Raw genomic sequence first — 21,793 nt, 5'->3', positions numbered from 1 at the left:
TTTGACATTGTCTGTCTATTTGCCTGTTTATGCTCATAAAACACTGCTATAACAACTAATACCTTTGCTTCACTTGTCACACGCAATGATATGGATTGCAGTTGTGCATGCAGTTTTACTTCTGCCACCTCTCGTTTTTCTCTCCCCTTTTCCCTCACTTTGGTTTTGTTATACTGCAGATGGGAATGATTACACTAACATAACCCAACTTGAAGTAGGAATGAGAACTGAATAAATTAACTCTAGGCCAGGTGAATATAGCGTCTCACTCATCTCTTTGAAATTTCAAGTTGTCATTGTTCGACCAACGGAGTTGAAGACAGGCTTTATGTTGCTATAGAGGTATCTCGCGCCACATGAATGGAATGCATACGCTGTTTAGTATTAGTAATGAATTTTTTCATGTCCATCCCTGCCAATGTAAGTGAAGTGTGTTTGACGGGGTTCTGTGTCATTCTGCCTATGAGAAAGGAAAGTTTTATTTTCGCCATGGTTGTTTCTCTATGCGTGGCCGTGGGTGATGGGTGTTGTTGGCATCTGGGCAGTAAAGAACCGAGTATCATGCTATAATACCCCCCCCCCCTTAGGTTCTAAGCGTTCAATACGGTGATATATCTCTCTTCTTTATCATGTCAATCACTGCTGATGGAATTACAGAGTTATGTTATGACACGTTTCACTCAAAGCTTAAAAAACAAAGTTTATGCAAGATACAAGCAATGGTGCATGAGTCCTATAGGCCATTGATTTTAGATGAGAAATTATGATATGCCTATAGTAGGGGTGTCATTGATTAGGAATTATTAATGACACGATTAAGCACTCCTTCCACTTCTAACTCTCCCCTTTGAATGTGTGTCGATCACGTGAGATCGTCATAAATTATCATTCACGTATAAGCTTTCGTTCAAAGTGTACTCTTAGTTGGAGGAGACCTATAGTTACATGGTTAAAGGCGATGTCTCTTTCGCTGGAGCCGTACGTTTGGCCCGTTTTTCTTTTGCCCTTTTCTCTTTAATTGAGGTATCACTTTCGTCCAGGATAAATCACATTCTCATGTAAACAGACTCACTTGCTCTGTATCCCTTGTTTTGTATCGGAGGCTTCATTGGTTTTACTGCTGGTAAATCTCACAGGCTTGTATATAGCTGTAAGAGCTCTCTGAACTGATCATTATGATAGCAAGATTAGAGGGAGTCATATTGGTTATGTAAATAATGGTCAAAGGTCATGTTTTAAAAGGCCACTGTTAAAGCCAGGATGGTTATAAACACTTAATTGTCATGTTTTATTTGTACGTGCCGAGGATCCCTTGGACCCCGTTTACAGTGTGAGGCTCGGCCGCGCCGAGCCCACCTTCATTTCGGTGTAAACGCGCAAAAGGTCAAATGCGGGGCCAAATTTGGCCTCGCATTAGGCCACGCTCTGGAGGTGGTCTCGGCCGCGGCCGAGCCGCGGTCGCGCCCGGCCTTTTTCTCAGTGTAAACGCAAACTGGGCTAAATGCGCGGCCAATTCTAGTCTGGCTTCCAAACCCTCGCCTGTACTATTTCGCTATTCAGGATATTAACCACTGCAACGTCGAAAACTAGTATAGTTGAAGGTGGTTTTGTCCTGCAAAGGATTTTCTCCTTCGGCAAAAGCCTTTGCCCGAACGGCGACTTCGTCGCCACGGAATTCAGTTGGCAAAGGATCTGAAAACCAGACAATACCAAATTGCGTTTGTTTACAAGTAGAGCGCCACTACGACAAAATAATGAAAGGTTTGAATCAAAAGCGCGGTCGAGTCCGGCAGTGTAAACGGACTAAATTGCGGGGCTCGGCCTCGCAATTGAGGTTGGCCGCGGCCGCGGCTCCGCCCAGCCCCGCACCGTTAACGGGGTCTAAGTTTATGCACTGTACGTACTCAAAAAGTCCGTAAATCAACTTAGTCGCACACGCACAGAATTTCCACCTAGTTTGTGTGACAGAAAAACAAATGTGATCTGAATAATGTAGGCCCCAAAAAGTTCAACTAAGTATCTCATTATAACTTCCAGGTGCTATATTGCATTCTTTTCTTTGTCGATCACGGATAACCGATATCTGATGACCCCAAGCGTATCACCTAACTCGTCTTTAAAGTGACGAGTTTCATGTCTCGTTTTTTATTCTTCTTTCTTTCTGCCACATTTTGTGTCGTCAATATCTCAACAATGACATTACGGAATAACATGACATTTTCAGTCAACATGTCTCATAACAATATCTAGCCACAATAAGGTTTTCATGACAGTAACATATCTATGACGTCATCTAGGCGCCATTTTGTGATTTTCGGACCTTGTCACATGATCGATCATAACTTCATAACTAGATATCATTTCTGTATCATTTTCGGTGGACATAAAGTTCAGGTCAGGCTCTATCTTACGTTTTAACGCTAGTTACCAAGGTCATCATTACGCGCGCGTTTGCGCGCGTCAAAATTTTAAAAGGCTCAAAACGACTTCCCAATGGGAAATCTCGAAGTTCCAGACAATTCTAAGCGTTTCAAAAATTTTCTCGCGTGCGCGTCCGTCCGCGCAATTTCGCGCGCAGAGGGCGTAACCAACATGAAAATGCAATTTTTTTGACTGATTTGGATTTCTGATACTTTGAGTAACAATATCCATTGATTTCCGATCGATTTTGACCTATAACAAAGGAATGCACAGGCGTCAAAGTTGAAATTCCGCGCGCGCGTCTTTCTGCAAATATAGTGAAAAAACATGTTTTTGTTTATGTCGCCATAGCTCTTTAAATCGTCCATTGACCCTATATTTCTTTTGCATATTACAAAAGCATATGAATTGGAAATAACGTTTCAAGTACCAATATTGCCAGGAAAACTCATGACGTCATCATATCATCATCTGAAATCAAAAAAGTGGAATTAATTTTTTTGAGGTACTCTTTCTGACATTCATTTACTCGTATCTCTATTGTTTAAGCTTAATATCACCCCATATTCAGATATGTTTTACTTTGAACATTTGCCTTTCAAGTCCATGTCATGGTTTTGAAATTTGATGACGTCATCATACTTTAAATTGTGATTAAAGGTAAAGACGCAAAATCGGACAAGTTTACGTGTTATGTCTATGGGAGGTGATTTTTTAAAAACCATACATTGACTTGACAACGTTTAAGCACCTTTATCTCAGATGATTTTGCTTCATTTCCTCTGAAAATTAAGTATGTTGTAGCTGTGACAATAAGCTGCAGTAATCATGCATTTTATTCTTTGAAATCTCCTCATCAGGTTGACAATTTTGCAATTTAAAACTGAAAATGAGAATGGAATGCGGACGAAACGATTCCTGATTCATCTTTCACGTACATAAGTTTACGTTCCTCTAATTTTCTCGTCGAGACGTATGGCCGAGTGGTTAGAGGTGTCGTCACAGAAACGTGAGGTTGCACACGTACGGGTTCGAACCTCACAAGAGCACGAAAGAAAATAATATTTTTTTTTTACTTTTTTTCTTCAATGGAGTACTACACCTTCGTCAATGTAGAAGTCACGTTCGCATGTTAACACACCTATACGCACACACTCACACAGTATCCCTTTGTTTATCGTTGGAGACTGCATTGCTTCGACTGCTGCAAAATATTGCAGGCTGGGCTTTTCAAGCTGATCATGGTATATTGAAACAAAATGAAATTTGTTCATATCAATTCAGTAACACAATGTAGTCGTGGTTACTTTGTGCTGATTTTATACATGTAAGAAGCTATACATTGTAAAAAAAGGTATTTGAATTGTTCCTTTAAGTCAGTCTTCTGTATTGATGATTATTTGTCAATTAGTGGTTTTTGTGGAGTTTCAGATAATGATAAAAAGTATGTATGATAAGTGCAGCGATACTTTCTACAGTTAGTTCAAAGTTGTGTTACAGAGGTTTGATACATACATTTAGCATTGTGTTTGTGTGTCCACGTGTGTATACAGGTTGGCCATATGGCACATTCTAGACAATAAATCTTAATTAATTAGCAAACGCGATCAGCTATGGAACTGAATATGGTACTAATGTATGATGTTCATGATTCTCATTAAACTGTGACGAGTTTAAAGAGATAGCTTAACTGTGTGTAAAAATAAAGCAATAATAAGGAAATTTTAAGGGAATTTGATAACCATGCCTATAATAATTTCATACAGGTACTAATAGCTGCCTCATATTCGTGTGATTGATCGTCATGTCAATAGCAAACTGACAACGTACGATTAATATATTATACATTAAACAACTGTCTTTCAAATCCATATCGATGTTTTCTAGTTTGATGACGTCATCATACTTTAAATTGTGATAAAAGTAAAGACACAAAATCGGACAAGTTTACGTGTTATGTCTATGGGAGGTGATTTTTTTTTAAACCATGCATTGACTTGACAACGTTTAAGCACCTCTATCTCAGCTGATTTTGCTTCATTTCCTCTGAAATTTTAGTATGTTGTAGCTGAGACAATAAGCTGCAGTAATCATGCATTTTATTCTTTGAAATCTCCTCATCAGATTGACAATTTTGCAGTTTAAAACTGAAAATGAAAATGGAATGTGGACAAAACGATTCCTCATGTATCTTTCACATACATAAGTTTACGTTCCCCATATTTTCTCGTCGAGACGTATGGCCGAGTGGCTAAAGGCGACGTCTCAGAGACGTAAGGTTGCGGGTTGGAACCCCACAAGATCACGAAACAAAATACTTAGCTATTTTACTTTTTTTTCTTCAATTTTGTATTACATATTCGTCCATGTAGAAATCACGTACGTATATAAACGCACCTATACACACACACAGACACACACACACACGCCATATCCCTCTTTTTTGTGTGTTGGAGACCACATTGCTTCGACTGCAGCACAATTTTGCAGGTTGACTTTGTCAAACCGATCATAGTATGTAATGACGACGACTGAGGTGTTGTACTTTGAACAATTGTCTTTCAAGACGATGTCATTGTTTTGTAATTTGATGACGTCATTACACTGAAAATTGTGATTAAAGGCAAGGTATCAAAACCAGCCGATTATAGGTTTTATGTCTGCGGGACGTATTTTTCCCAAGTTGCCAGAAATGGCATAGCGACCTCAGTCGTTACAAGGCCGCTTTTCCGTCTAGCAATGCAATAGATGTTCACACGGCCACGTTGGTTGAGTGGGCATTGACTTTCCCCCTGTTATATCTATACATTGTTTTTTTTTTGTCTTACCATTTCCGTGGATGACCCGTGGCCGAGTGGTTACAGAAACGGTTTCGCATGTACGCTCAATATAACTTCAAGGTGCCTATATCACATTCTTTTCTTTGTCGATCACAGATGACTGTCATCTGATGACCACAAGCGTATCACCTAACTCGTCCTCAATGTGACGAGTTTTCATGTCTCGTTTTCATTCCTCACGCAAAATCAGTGTGTGCGACTTTTTGCTCGTTTTGTGATGCACGGTCACATTAAAAAAAAAAAAGATGTTTGAAATAAATTGCTAAAAAAACCGTACTTTCCCGCCCGTTTTATGACCCCAAATTTTAGCATAATGTAAATAGAGACTTGCTCTTTCAGAAAGTATGAAAAAGTCAAGATCGGCTGGGTTGACCCATTTCACTTATTTGCAGTTCTCACGCAAAATTAGTGTGTGCGACTTTTTGTTCGTTTTGCGATGCACGGTCTGTGGAGCCGGGAAATGTGCCAACGCCGGGAATTGTGCAAACGTCTCGCGGGGAAATGTGCAAACGCCGGGAAATGTGCAAACGTCTTGCCAGGAAATGTGCAAACGCCGGGAAATGTGCTAACGTCTCGCCGGGAAATGTGCAAATTTCATCAACGGGAAATGTGCAAACATGACGCCGGGAAATGTGCAAAAGTTCAATTTTGCCGGGAAATGTGCACAACGTCGCCGGGAAATGTGCAAATCATTTAATCTAGCGATATTCTGTATAAAGACATATCAAAACTGCCCATGAACTTCCACCATTTAGATTTTCTTAATGAAATCCTTGACAGATTTTCAACAAAATTGGCAGGTAGCACGATTATGGCAATGGAATTTCAATTTGTTATATAGTAGCCCCCCCCCCCCCCGAAAAAGGGGAGGGGGCCTCAAAGCCCCAGAACTACGGTATTATCGAAATTCTTCTTGTATTATATAGCCAAATAAGAACGAGCTAGGTTGGTTCTTTAAAGATATTGATGACAGGAGTTCACGTTTAATGGTAGATCCAGGGATGCAGGGCACGGGGCCATAAGTGGGGAGGAGTCTTCAAATTGAAGCCTCAGAGTCCCTAAACTAGTGCTATGAAGACATTAATGACTGAAATTGCATGTTTGATTATGACGAATACAGGGGTGCAGTGTCCGGATCGCCGCGGGGGGGGGGGGGGGGGTGAGGGGAGGAGAGGGATTTTCTATACATTTTCAGTATCTTCTTTAAAAGTCTAGGACAGATTTTCACTAAACTTGTCAGATAGCCTCATTACGGTGATATGATCTTTATGAATTGAAATTAGCCCCCAATCCTCCCCCCCCCCTCCACCCCCGGCCGAAAAAAAAAGGGGGGGGGGGGAGTCCCTAAACTCTGGATTTAAAAAAATATATATTTTTCTGTCGAACAAAAAAAAAAGAAAAGATAGAGCTAAGCTAATGCCTTGAAGACATTAAGGACTGAAAATTCATGTTTGATTATGGCGGATCCAGGGGTGCCCTGATTGGGGGGGGGAAGGTGGGTGGGGAGGGGAAGTGATGGAGAGGAGGGGGATTGTCCACTTTTACTGCATCTTCTTGATAAATCTCAAGAAGGATTTTCACCAAACTTGCCAGATATACCATCTTTACGGTGATATAGTCTTATATGGTAAAATGAGCCCCACCCCCTCCCACCACCAAGGGGCGGGGGGGGGGGGGGGAGGAGTTGAAGTTTCAGGTCCCTAAACTCTGGAATTTGGAATCTTCTTCTGTTGAACCGAAGAATACGGAACTATGTTATATGAAGACACTATAGTTACTAAAATTTCAGGTTTGATTATGACGGGTCCAGGAGTGCCCTGATAAGGGGTGTGAGGGGGAGGAGGGGGATTTTCCACCTGTTCTGCATAGTCTTGTAAAATCTATGACGGATTTTCACCAAACTTGGCAGATAGTATAATTTCTGGTGATTCGATCTTAATCTGTTAAATTGAATCCCCCCCACCCCCGCCGACGGGGGGGGGGGGGGGGGTTGAACCCGCAGAGTCCCTCTTCTCTTGATTTATTTTTTACTTCTGTCGAACCGAAAAAGTTAGTGCTGTAAAGACATTAATGACCGAAATCTCATGTTTGATTATGGCGGGTCTAGGGGTGCTCTGATCGGGGGTATAGGTGAGGGGGAGGGGGAGGGGGAGGGGGAGGGGGTGCTGTTCGTTATTCCGAAGGTTCGCTATTACGAAGGTTCGTTATTCCGAAGGGTCGTTAATCCGAAACACGCAAAGTCCCTGTACCTAGAGGTTCGTTAATCCGAAAATTTGTGGCGTTATTCCGAAGGTTCGTTATTCCGAAGACTGGTTAATCCGTAAATGAAATTCGGAACAATGAACCCTCGGAATAACGAATCTTATGAATAAAGAGCCTTCGGAATAACAAACCTTCGGAATAACGAGCTGTAACCAGGGGGAGGAGGGGGGATTTTCAAAATTTTCTCCATCTTCTTGAAAAATCTATGATGAATTTTCACTAAACTTGGCAGATAGCATCTTTATGGTGATAGTACTGTAAATACAGTTAATGCATGATGTAGGTTCAAGTTTACTATGACAGATGAAGGGATGCCCAAAAAGGGGAGGGGGTAGGAAGGAGGCTTAATTTTCACATTTTTTGTCTTTTTCCTGAAAACGAAAGACGCATCCATCGGATAATTAAATTATTTATCAACTTAAAAAAAAAAAAAAACTATACAAAAATGATGGAGCTAATAGAGTGCTGGTGCCTGTTATGGTTAGTTAATTCATGAATTAATGTTAAGTGCGGCGGAGGCGGATTTGTCACATATTCAGCTTCTTCTTAAAACCCTTATATAATAGATATTTGCCAAACTTGAAACGTAGCGTAGCGTATTTATCTGGTGATATGACCTCAATTTGTCTAAATGAGCACTGCCCCAACCCCTAAGGTGGGAGGAGATGGAGCCCCCCCCCCCCACCCCATCTCCGCCCCTTGAACTTGAAAGGGACCAAGACGAGGGGGGTGGGGTCGTTCGGGTGGAATTCAGAATTTTATTGGAAACCCTATACTATGAAAAAACGGAATACATACTTTTTAAAGAATAGAACACAATTTTATAACATTTTCAGAAGGTAGATTCTATACTTTGATGAAATTTCACGTCTGCTTACTAAATGACGCGGGGGCTACCATGGTCTTATCCCTATCTTTGAATGTTTCTGTGACAGATATATGGCGCCATACAAATGCTGTGGATCATCATCATCATCATCTTTGGGGAAGGGAAACAACTTGGATTTGTTGTCCCTTCGAACAAAGTGGGATTCTATTACCCTAGAGATGCTACCTCCCACGTTCGGTGAAAATCCGTCAAAGATTTCTCAAGAGGATGCAGAATATGTGAAAATCCCCCCTCCTCCCCTCACCCCCCCCCCCACCCCCGATAAGGACACCCCTCGATCCGCCACAATCAAACGTGAAATAAAAATTCATGCATTAATGTCTTCATAGCACTAACTAAGCTCTCTTTTCCGGTTTGACAGAATAAGATGAAAATTGAGTTTAGGGACTCCGAGGCTTCAACCCCCCCCCCCTTAAGCGGTGTGTGAGTGTGTGTGTATGTGTGTGTGTGTGTGGGAGGGGGGCTCATTTTTACAAATTAAGTGCATATCACCGTAAAGAGGCAATCTGCCAATTTTGGTGAAAATCCGTCGTAGATTTTTCAAGAAGATGCTGAAAATGTGGAAAATTCCTCTCCTTGCCCTCACCCCCCTCGATCTGGAGACCCCTTGATCCGCGCCATAACCAAACATGAAATTTCATTCATTAACGCTGTGTCTTCATAGCACTAACTTAGCTCTATCTTTATCGGTTTGACAGAAGAAGATTTAAAAAATTCCAGAGTTTAGGGACGCTGAAGCTTCAACTCCCCGCAGCCCAACCCCCCCCCCCCCCCCCTTCGGCGGTGGGGGAAGGGGGGGGGGGGGCTCATTTGAACAAATTAACATCATAATTATTACCATTATCTTGCTATCTGTCAAGTTTGGTGAAAATCCCTCATAGATATTTCAAGAAGATGCTAAAAATGTGGAATATCCCCTTCCATCCATCACCCCTCCCCCCCCCCGATCTGAGCACCCCTTGATCCGCCATAGTCAAACATGAAATTTCATTCATTAATCACGTCAATGTCTTCATAACACTAACTTAGCTCTATCTATTTCGGTTTGACAGAAGAAGATTTAAAAAAAAAAATCCAGATTTTGGGGATGTTAAAAGTGAAGCTTAACCCCCCCCCCCCCCTCATTCGGCGATGGGGGGGGGGGCGCATTTTAACAAATCAAGATTATATTAACATAAATATGACTGTATCTCACAAGTTGGGTGAAAATCCGTCCTAGATTTTTCGAGAATGTGCTGAAAATGTGGAAAATCCCCCTCCTCCCCCTCACCCCCGATCAGGGCACCCCTGGGTCCGCCATGAAACATGAAATTTTAGTCATTAATGTCTTCATAGCATTAACTTAGCTCTTTCTTTTTCGGCTTACTTCGTTTCATCGGGTTTCATCGGGCGCGCTGATCGCGATTCGGGTCGGGTGGTCGCGATACACGACCTTTCGTAAATTATATGCCCTAATCTACGAAGGGTCGGGTGGAGCATTTGAGAATTAGACCCCTATTTTTTACGAAGTATCGGGTACAGCTTACCCGAATCTTAGAGAAAAAGCCAGTGCAAATTTACGAACGATCGCGTGTTTTATCTCCGAATACGCGATTGTATTCTTACGTTTTTACTCTGAAAAAAATTATCACGAGCGTTTGTATACAAGGCTAGCAGCACATAATGCTCGCCGTGCATAACTATGGCAAAGCGGTACGCTCGCGTGCGATAGTAACGTTAGATCGAGTTAGGCCTGACTGTTAAGCCTACCTGAGACGTCGGTAGATCTAGTAGTAGGTCTAGACTTTCTCTATTTCCGAAAATGATTTTGTATAAAAACACAGAAAAATAATCAAATTACGGTTTCTCAACTTGAAATGAAGTCTTGATTTTGGGATCACTGTGGTCCACGTAGCAGATCAGAGTCAAAACTAAAAACACAGCAGTATAGGTAGGCCGCAATACATGCAACTAGCTAGTAAGTAGCTGCGCGTACACGTTGGACGTTGCAGTACTCCGCCGCCGCGACTGGTCTGTTTACTGTACCGGCAGCGCATCGCAGCGCAGCCGGCCAGCACGTACAATGTAGTTTGCTGGCGCTTTGCTGCTGTGAGCCACAGAACTCTGTGAGCGGCCGGCCATGCATTAGTAGCCCCCCACGAAGCCGTGCTATAGTACCTTCGAGCCGTGCTATAGGCCCATGCCAGGGGCCTATTGTATGGCTGTCACTGTAGTGTGATAATGCAGGTTTCAATGGACGGTCATTCATATTGTACAGTATTATGTGCGGCGAAAGTTTTAATCGTCTCGACTAGTGGATTACAACGATCAGCAGCTGGTCCTTCCTGTTCTATCTGAAAGTCTTGACAACATTGTTATCGGCATTATCGTGGTTTCTGTCTCCACTCATTTCTTCACTGCTGGTGACAGCTAGCTCATACCACCTCCATGGACTTTATCGGGCTGAATCGTGATATCGGTCCCCTCTAGCACAGGTGCGAGTGTCTACCATGTGCAAAGTCTATGGAGGTTGATTAGCAGTCATCGGCTGCACTATGACGAAATACAAATTATATACGTGTAACTGAATGGCGGTGAATGGAGTGGGGACCTATTTCTTTGAGGATAAACGTCCTTTATTGTAGGGCCTACAAAACCACATAGTATCCGGAGACATTCTTTCAGATCACTGCGAATACTTGTGTTGTTTGGCTGAAAAGATGGAATTCTTTTCAGATACGATCAGAATCTAGTTACCGGTGTCCCGATCGAGCCACCCCCCCCCCCCCCCCCCCAAAAAAAAAAAAAAAATCGGATGTTTGCCTTTTACTTTTGGAAATGGACAGCGGTAACAATCGGCTCCGTAAGATGCCAAAATAAATATCAGATGCATGCTTTTATTTTGGAAATGAATAACGGTAATATTCAGCTTCGTAGGGTGCTAAAATTAACGTCAGATATTTGATTTTTTGCTTGAAAGTGAATAAGGACAACATTCGGCTCCGGAAGATGCTGAAATGAATGTCGAATGTTTGCTTTGACGTTTTATTCGGAATAGCAGTAACATTCTTCTCCATACAATGCTAAAATAAATGTCGGATATTTGCTATTACATTTCGAAATAACAGTAACATTCAGCGGCGTTTGATGGTAAAATAAAAGTCTGATGTCTGCCTTGACGTTCAAAAATAAAAAACAGTAACATTCGGTTTCGTGCGATGCTAAAATAATCGTCAGATGATTCAATTCACTTTCGGAAGTAGACAGCAATAACATTCGGCTCCGTACGATAATAAAACAAATGTTGGATGTTTGCTCTTAAATCTGGAAATTACGGTAATGTTCTGCTCCGGACGATGCTAAAATAAATAACAAAATGTTGCTTTTACATTTGGAAATAATCAATGATATCAATCGACTCAGATGCTAAAATAAAAAGTGGATAGGCCCTATTTGTTTTCACGTTCGGGAATGAATGAGGATAACATTCAGCTCCGTATGATGCTAAAATGAAATTTCAGTTATTTGCTTTTACATTTGAAATGATTAACTGTACAGCATTCGGCTGCCGTAAGGTGTTAAAATACTAGTAAATGTTGGATGATTGCTTTTACAAGCAGAAATGAATAACGGTAACTTTCGGCTCTTTACAATGGCAAAACAAAATGTCGAATGTTTACCAATATCTGCAATGCTCCCACTTTATCATTTCAAATGTAAGTTGTGACCACTTAATATAGGCATCAACTTTAATAATAATCTATAAGCCCATTTGCTCAATCTTAGAACTCAGAATAAAGGTAATATGATTGAATTTTTTAATTCATTTATTTCAGATATGCCATGGGTACCTCTATCACTTCAGTAATACTTAATATTTCTTTTTCTATATGTTTAGTAGGACCGATTTAGTTTTTCTTGATTTTTTTTTTCGGTCCACCAGATTTTACTTTCGAGCCACCAAAAAATACAAATTCAATCGATCGGGCCGCCAAAGATAAAAGTTAGTGTGGAGTCCTGCATATGCTATAATTGCATGTTAGTATGAGTTAGTTTCATTCGTATTCTGTGATATATCTGTGGTGTATACCTGTGATGTATTTAATGTTTATTTTGCTGTGATATCCGATGTACAGAGAATTTCCAGAGTGAACAATAATCAATCAATCAATCAAGCAATCAAGCAATCAAATTAACAAGAATGGAGTTAGCGCGCGTTTTGCAATAAAACTCTTAATTATTTTAACGCTTTAGATTTGCTGTTTTGATCGCAAGTTTAAATATTCATATTCTCCATCCTGTAATGCTATTGTTTTATTAAGAAATAGAATTATGTTTCTGAGGATATTTTATACTCTTTTATTTGTTATTGCCATTTTTGTGCTATTTTGTGGCCTGTTTAATGTCTTTTGCTTTGATTTATTCACTGGTTTCGCCGTCCCTGATTCACCCGATACTTCGTCACTTGAATGACACTTTTCTTTAACGTATAGTCGCGTTAAACGATCAGCCTTATGTCAGGGATCATTCTGTATTAAATTGTGATTATTTTTCCCCTCCTTACCTGACCCTTCGTATATTAGGGCACCTAATCTACGAAATGTCGGGTAACGCGACCACCCGACGCGAACGCGAACACCCGAAGGAACGAAGTAAGCCCTCAAACCTCACCTCTTCATTTAAATATTCATACGAATCTTCACACAACACAGAAGGCAAGTATGCAGGTAAATATGCATGTATGCACATGCTATAACAAGACAATATTTGTTTGGTTTTAAAAGATAGGTAAACAAGCTTTACGCGGGCAAAACTCCAAAATAAATAATCGGAGTAACTACATGAAAGATTACATGAACTATTCACTTTACTTACCTGTGAACGTGTACTCAAGTAGATAAGGAAATCACTCACTCACGGGGATTTCGGAACTGAACTCAACAACGACAGACTGATGTGTGCAATAATGGTGCAAACCAAATATCAAGTAATTTGACATTCCGAGTACATTATTACAAACTTACTGAAGTGTGCCAGTGTGAACTTTGGATCTGACATTGTGTACTTAAAGGAATGATATAGTATTTATTTGAGATGAGGCTTCAGGTTTCCAACCTTTCTTGTGAGATAATCAGAAACCACTTCTGAAATAGGAAAGAGCAAACAATGTTTGTTTGAAAATAAGACCCGACAATTTCTGTGTGAAAATTGCAAGCTTTAGTTATCTGTCATTCTGACATAACGTTATATTGCTGACCACGTAACATAATGATTGATATACAATATCCGATTGTGACGTAGGCCCCTTACCAGTAGGATGAGGAGAATGTCTGCTGCATTTGACAATAAATCGTATCACACCAATACCCCTCCCCCACCACCCACCCAATTTTGGTAGAAGCAGTTTCAAAGCAAAATCTTCTCTCGAACAGTAATCGGAAGACGTTGTCACCATGATGATAAATTAATACCGTTCTTCCACCCTGAATTGAGACGACTAAGAGTCTTTTGACTTCCTCTGTGGGCCCTTGTCACAGAACCTCTGTTTGTCCGCCATGTTGTAAAACAAGAAATTTTCGCGTTCATGAAACTTTCTCCAATGTCGCGAGAAACTAAGATTCGCGAAATCAAAATGCATTGGAAAGTTTTTTTGCCTGCATGACAATTTACTAAACTGCAGTGGCAATTCGTGAAAATGTCATGCCGCGAATATTTCTGGTTTATTTGTTTATTTATTTATTCTGTCTTTTTTTCAACAGGGTAGCCCCATCAGTAGGCAGGTACTGTTCTTACTGGGGGCCCTGCACAAACAAACATTACACTTGACAAAACAGTGACATATACATCAAATACAACACACTGTATGTGGACAAGTACAATTCTTCCACCGATTCCCCTACATACAGTCACACAATAACTATACACTGACACTTACACGCTTACTAGTCAAACAAGCAATAATAACATGGTGGGCCTACGTATCTATCATAACCAAACAATTAACCATAATTCATCAAAAATTAAAACTGTCACTGAAAGTGATAAATACCCCCAGTTTTCCAGTAGCCTCCCGTCTACCCATATAATATCAAATCTTGCCAGCCTATATGTTAGTTCATTATAGTGCTACACATTATGCCAGATGCGATTTCCAGTCGCACTAAATTATTTATGTGCGAATGCTTCCTTGATCCCTACTTTTTTTTCTTTAGTTGGGAGAAGAAAATAAAATAAGAGAGAAAATAAAATCGCTTCGTGGGAAACCTTAAAGGCCCTGTTTACCTTTGGAAGCGGTGATTTTAAAAGAATCAAGATATCACATTTGAGGCATTATGTGTTGGTTTGTGAGTATCAAAAAAAAAAAATCTACAATACAAATGTTCGCAATAAAGCCTAGATTACAAGGAGATATCAGTATTTTTCTCAATAGACCATAACTGTAGACGAGTTAGTCTGGAAATATTTTTCACATTCTGTGTATTTGACATACTTTGTTAAGTATATATACTTCGATTGTATGGATTCAAATTTTTACAGTGGTTATTTCTATCTCTAACTGACATTTTAGAACAAAAGAACTAATGCTGGGTTTTTGTTTCATCTGCTAATGGTAAAGTATGCCTTTAAGGATAACAATAGGGAGGGGCGATACCACTGTATTCCACAACGGATGTCCAAAGTCGAGGTGTGTGGGAAGTACAAAGACTTCCCCTCCAAACGCAGACAAACACATATTTTCTATTCTCTTCTTCATGCCATGTTGATGTCTGAAAAGCACTTAATTCTTTTTCATCCGTCAGGCGTGCATTCGGTATTTGCTATAGCAGTCTTGTGCACTGTTCTTCCCTCGTTCGACCTATGTTGTCACTGCCACTGACTTTTGATATTGATATCATGAAATGCAAAGTGGAAGAAACTAAACGACCATCATTATAACTGCATGCATTCCTTGAAGCTATTTGGGCTTTGCTCAGTAAGATGCCAACAGTGTAAAATCGCTGATAAAGCCTGATACATAATTTCTTTTTATTCTCTGATTCGTTCGCTTGTTCGTTTTTGTTGTTGTTTGTGTTTTGGTGTTTTTTTTATTTTGGTTTCTTTGCTTGAAGTCCAATTCAACGAAGTCCAACTCCGAAACCGCGGGATATGTCCTTTGCATCCCATGTGATACACATACACGCATAATGTAACACCACACACGCACATACACACACACACACGTAGACACACATAGTCAAAGCCTCGTGGTATAGTGGCGCTCCCCGGAAAGCAGTAGATGACAGGTTTGAGTCCCACTGGTTCCTTTTTTTTTTCCGACAGGTTTGTTAATTCTAAATACAGATCACCAGGTGCGATCTTCACTGATCTTAACGAATTTAATTTGTAGAGGGAGACAAACTGAAGAAACTCACACCTCAACATTTACCCCTCTGAATAATAATCATTCATTTTTTGTATTTCATTTCCGGCCAAAGCATATAATATGACATTGCATATACACAAAGTCAGTACAAAGTAACTTTTACATGTCCAAATGAAATTTAAATACACGTCATTTGTTTACATGAAACAAAAAACATATCTTGGTAGAAGAAGTACAAGGACAAAATGTGACTGAATCATAACAGAGAAAAGGTCGGAAATGAAGGGGACTGCTAAAAAGCCAAGCTTGTAGAATGCAGTCCCCTCGGAGTCGCAATATAATAGTACATGTAATACACGAGACATTTTAACATAATCCACGGGAACCAGAACACAAAACGAGTACGCACTCAAACGCACACACATACAGTAACAAAGCAGCTCTCTTACATACACGTGGAAAGGATAAAAAGAAGATAGAAAGGGACAGGAAGACAGAGGGAAGGACAAAAGAGGAGAGTATTGGGGGTCGATGCCAGGACACATGTGAGACCTAGGTCTTACTGAGAAGTTGTCTTCATATGAATGATATAACATAATGGTTATGAAATAAAGTAAACAAAATAAAGGCGTTAGCAGCAAGAGAAATCAGTTAGGAGCTTTCAAAATGGAAATCCCCAGTAATATAAGCATTAATAAGCATTTTCTTTAATTTCAAAGTAAGAGTGTTGAAACTTAGAGATTCTTTTATACTGCTGTCAAGGGAATTCCAGAGTTTAGGTCCAGCGAAGCCTTCTTTAATGCCTTGTCCGAATAACAAAGTCGGAAATTCCGAGCTTGGGTATTTGTTCTATGTTCATCATGTCACTACCGGCAACCAAGGACAGCCTGATTGTAGTGTCGCTGCCCGGAAAGCAAAAAGATGACAGGTTCGAGTCCCACTGATTCTTTTTTTCCCCGACATTTTTGTTAATTAACAGATCAGCAGTTTCGGTTTCGATCTTAACAAATTTAGTTTGTAGACGGAGACAAATTGAAAATACTCACACCTGAGATTTTGCATTATCAAAAAGATAAATAAATAAAAAATCATCATCAAGAAAAACTTGGAAACCTGAAGCTCGATCTCAACCGAAACTGTACCATCCCTATAAGATGTATGCCAGAATTGTTAAAGATATCTTTGTTAAATAATTGTCACGTCAGCAAATACCATGCCACAATTATTCTTGACAAGCATTGATATCATACAAACAGAATCTCAAAAAATACATAAAAGCTGTATGCTATGTTTACTGTCTTATAAATAGAACATACGTCATTTCTCGAGAGCTCGAGATTAAACAGAAGCCGAAATTGTTCTCACATCAATGTCAGATTCCTGAGATCCTTTCATGCATGTAATGCGTGTCCCTCTACTACCAAAGGAACGCTATGTGAAAACAGAAAAATAAAAGACTGCCGTGATTAAAACACTTTAATTTACTACGTATTTGTCATGTTTGTTTGTTTTTTATATATTTTTCTACCATAAATTCAAGCCTAACCACATAAGTGGTAACTTTTTCAAGTTTCCCGAAATCATGCAGTGCTGATACTACAGTGAAAATTTCACAAAAAAAAAACCAACAACTAATATAGGCCATTCGAATTCGTAAAACGAGCATTCAAATTGGCACGTGCTCTTCAGTCATTCAAATTCGCCAACACTGGCCGAAAGGGGTATTTCAGTCATTCAATTTCGCGTATGGGCAGTCAAATTCCTAACATGTTCATTCAAATTAACGTCATGTTATTTCTCTTTTGAAAAGGTGATAACATTTAAACGCGTACTTCTATGTGACTTTTTATTTCATCCACGCACTGTTAAGCAGTAAAAGTATCATATTTTTTACCATACATAACTCGGGTTTGTTGTTCTGTAACGCCCCTTTTCTTTCATACATGTCATTTTAGGCCTACATGTACCAATACTAACTTCATCTTCTTACAGTCATGACAGCACAAATTAGATACAGACGTATTTCTCAAGAAGACAGAAAAAGAATTATAGAAACATTTGATGATCATAACCTTGACTTCCTAGAACTGGCCGACACACTCGGAATAAAGCACTCAACGGCCAGATAAGTTGTGGCAACATGGTGCACTAAATCTTCGGACTGGAAGAATCACTAAGCACATTGAAGAAAAAAAAAACCTGTTGCCAAAATCTTTCAAATAAGTACGAAAATATGAAATGTAATGACGCTTGCAAAACAGTAACTGTGTTGACAAAAAAAAAAATAAAGAAAGAACCAAAGCATAAACATGCGTGCTAAATTGACTGCAAAAGATGTTAAATTGGATGCCCAAAAATGAATTTGAATGAACGAGTGCGGCATGTCCGTGATCACGTGACTATATCATTCTAAATTGAATGAACGAATAACGAAATGGTGCTAGTTTTACGAATTTCAATTGAAAAAGTGTTAATTAGAATGACGCTAAAGGTAATTTGAATGCTCCAAAATGAATTTGAATGAAGAGATCATAAAATTGAACTACCGAACATGTCATCTACGCTAAATTTTGCTAAATTGAATGCAGCAATTAGGAATTGGACTGACACAAGTGCGAAATTGGCCGGGAAAACCTATATTAATAAATAAGAAAATCGAAAATAATAGTTGCACCATGTATGAGAATTTATAATTACTGCTGCTGGATTGACAAAAAAAAAAATGTCTCGTCACGGCAGATTTTGTGACACGGAGAGGTTACCTAAAAGCCAAAGCTAATAATCGATAATTAAATAATTTCCTCACATAAAGGAGTAGGCTCTTGACACAATAATCCGAGGTCATTTTTAGCGACACAGTAAGAACAAACAATAATGTCCAGTCAATTTCACTCTGTACAGAACAACATTTTTTGCATCTTTATTTCTTCTCATGGAGTGTTGTCTTCAAAAACATTGAATAGAATTACATTCATTATAAAAATCAAATGTATAGGTATAAAAACAAATTATTTTAGAATTTACACAAGCATCTCCTTCTTACTAACTTGAAATGAAAAAAATCGAAACAGAGGAATGACCTACGGTACATTATGTTCGTACATGATGATAATAAAGATAAGAAATCATTTCTCACATCAGTAGTGAGAAAGTGGTATGCATCGTTGTCTTCATCCACTCTGGTATTTCAGGGACCACTGAACTCTAGGCGGGAACTTAACTGAAATCTAAACTTAAAAAGAATCCATGATTTTTTTTTCCCAAAATACTTGCAGCCGCATAAAAAGGGGGCGTTAAAGGAGAAGGCTAGTAACCGATCAGTGGGAATCAGTGGGAATGCTGAGGGAGGATTGTTCCAATCCTTGTGGGATTCATTTAAGAGTATATTATATATCTACTGTTGTGTGAAAATTATTTGCTTCAGAACGGTCTCATATTCAAGTAATGTGTAGATTAATGCCCCGTCACTGAGCAGGCACGCTAACCTGGAAACATTAAACTGCACATTACTTGAATATGAGACCATTCTTAAGCAAATAATTTTCACACATTATATAATGTACTCTTAAACGAATCCCACAAGGATTGGAACAATCATCCTCCAGCATTCCCACTGATTCCCACTGATTAGTTACTAAAAGTCCCATTTAAGTTCACTGAACTTTGGCAAGCACAAATATTATGTGCGCTAAGATGAGGCCGCCACTTCAACACTAATCTGTATTTCCTACATGCAATCAGGTAGCTGGTAAAGCTTACGAATCACCTCAGAACAGCAAAGCTGTATGGCTCTTTGTTAAGGCTTTTGAGTGTGATGTGATTACAGTGGACTATAATACACGAAACCATTGCTGACATCAAGACTATGTCTGCATGAGACAGAAGCTTAACTTTGACTATACTTATCTGCCCAGGTACAATTCTGTAATCGGCACAATGCTGTAATGCCATACACAACATTTTCATCAACATTCAGCTCTTTCCTCCAGTCTTTGCCCTATTGTAAGTTACCAAGCCCATTCAGGCATACAATGTGTCACAGTACTAACTAAACGGCTATACAAAATAATAGAGATTCCTGATAGCGAGATAATTTCAAAGACAATGAATCTCTAATCCAAGTTTGCCTTGGATAATTTTTTCTAACGCGCAGGATAGACTTCACTGATTTAGAATACAAGTTCTGTTTCATGACAAACACAAATATTGTAATATTTTTACGCTGAACAAAATTTTCATATCCATCATAACCAGACATAAGGAACCTACCAACAACAGGACAGAGCACGAGAATTCTTCTTACAGCATGGACCAACATACAAATTGCCTACGTTATGTTTCCTACCTGGTTGGTCTTACTTTTGGCAAATCTTGATCTTCTGTTGGAAAACATTGGTTATGAAAGTTCGTGTGAATCCCCCTCCCCCCCCCCCCTTCCCGGCAAATTGATAATTATAATAATCATAATCATAATCATAATCATATTAAACATCACAAGTAGTTTGCATGGCCCTGCACAGGTCCATATATGTGCAGTGTTCACATTGGTTTTAGCTTGAAAATACCCTTTTCTGGAAATTTTACACTTCAAACATTTTATATTCTTGCGGAGTAACACATAAAATTATATCTTTTATACACTGACATGTTCAGAAAAGAGCGCTTATGTTAATATGCTTCAATATAAGCGCAGAAGTCCAATTGGTGCTCTTATACTCGGCATAAACATATCAATTTCAAACAGTCTTACATTCATTCATTCTTTCATTTATTCATCAATTTTTCGATTCATTCATTCATTCATTCATTCATTCATTTTCAAGTAGCATACATAATACATACGACATTCGACGACATAATGATCATTATACTACAAAATTTTGATGGACTTATTAAGTTAAGTTGTTAATGAGAAGGTCAAATACGCTGCAAACTATTCTTACAACGAATCAATAACGAAATAGGAATTCAACGAAAGAAATACGCGTATGTGATTGTTCTGAAACATTGAGGCTTCCTCAAAACTAGGTTAAAGGACAAGGTTATCTTCATAGACATATGAATTGAGTAAATGCAGCAATATCAATAAAACACATCAGCAAGAGTTTGAGGAAAATCAGACAATCCGTTACGAAAGTTGTGCATTTTTTATGCTTTTGCTTAGTCACTGCTGGATAAGAAGACTACTACAGCTTGTGATGTCACATGTGTACAACGATATAAAGAAAATGTAAAGATTTTTTCACTTCTCTCGCATAATAAAAGAGCACTTGACTTTCCTCTTTCAGAGGAAAGGATGAATAATATTACCCTTAACATACGTCAGTCACGAGTCGAGGAAATGTGCACTTATTTCACAAAGTGAATTTTGTAAAATTCTCTTCGTAATATACAGTATGCATTTATCCTTGTACTCATACGACATCATGCACTGTAGTAGTCTTCTGATCCAGCAGTGACTACGCAGAAACTTAAAAATTGATAACTTTTGAACGAATTGTCTGATTTCCCCAAACTTTCACTGACGCGTTCTACTAATATTACTGCATTCAATCAATTCACATGTGTATTGTAACGAATGTGGACTTGTCCTTGAAGTCTAAATACCCAATGATCCATAGCCGGACTTAGTCAATTATATAACAAACTGCTCAATTATAACAAACCATGCTGTCAAGCTGGCACAATGCGACCGCTAACTAGCCTGTAGTTGCACGGTATAGTAAAACAAGGATAGTTCAACCAGGAAGCTAGACAATAGATTTCAGTCTCCCTGATCAATGGGATCAACACAACCCGTTCACATTTCACTGCCCACTCCCTCCCGGATAGCAATACCGAGAGATAGAGTAGAGATAGATGAACCTAGTTGATAGTTTGTGCACAACTACCCTATTGCTATGTCTATGATGCGTTTTACTTAACAAACTGGATACATTGCATGACAGACAGCCATTCTTAATGCAGGATATTGTATGACCTTTTCCTGGTTTAGAATAATGGGCTTAGCGTTTAGATAGTCGACTCTTACAAACATGG

The sequence above is a fragment of the Diadema antillarum genome, unplaced genomic scaffold, assembly GCF_040938485.1.
Source record: "Diadema antillarum isolate AM-2024a unplaced genomic scaffold, OU_Dant_1.0 scf00000061, whole genome shotgun sequence".
Taxonomy (NCBI): Eukaryota; Metazoa; Echinodermata; class Echinoidea; order Diadematoida; family Diadematidae; genus Diadema; species Diadema antillarum.
The sequence above is the reverse complement of the archived record's forward strand: the minus strand, read 5'-3'. Positions refer to the sequence as shown.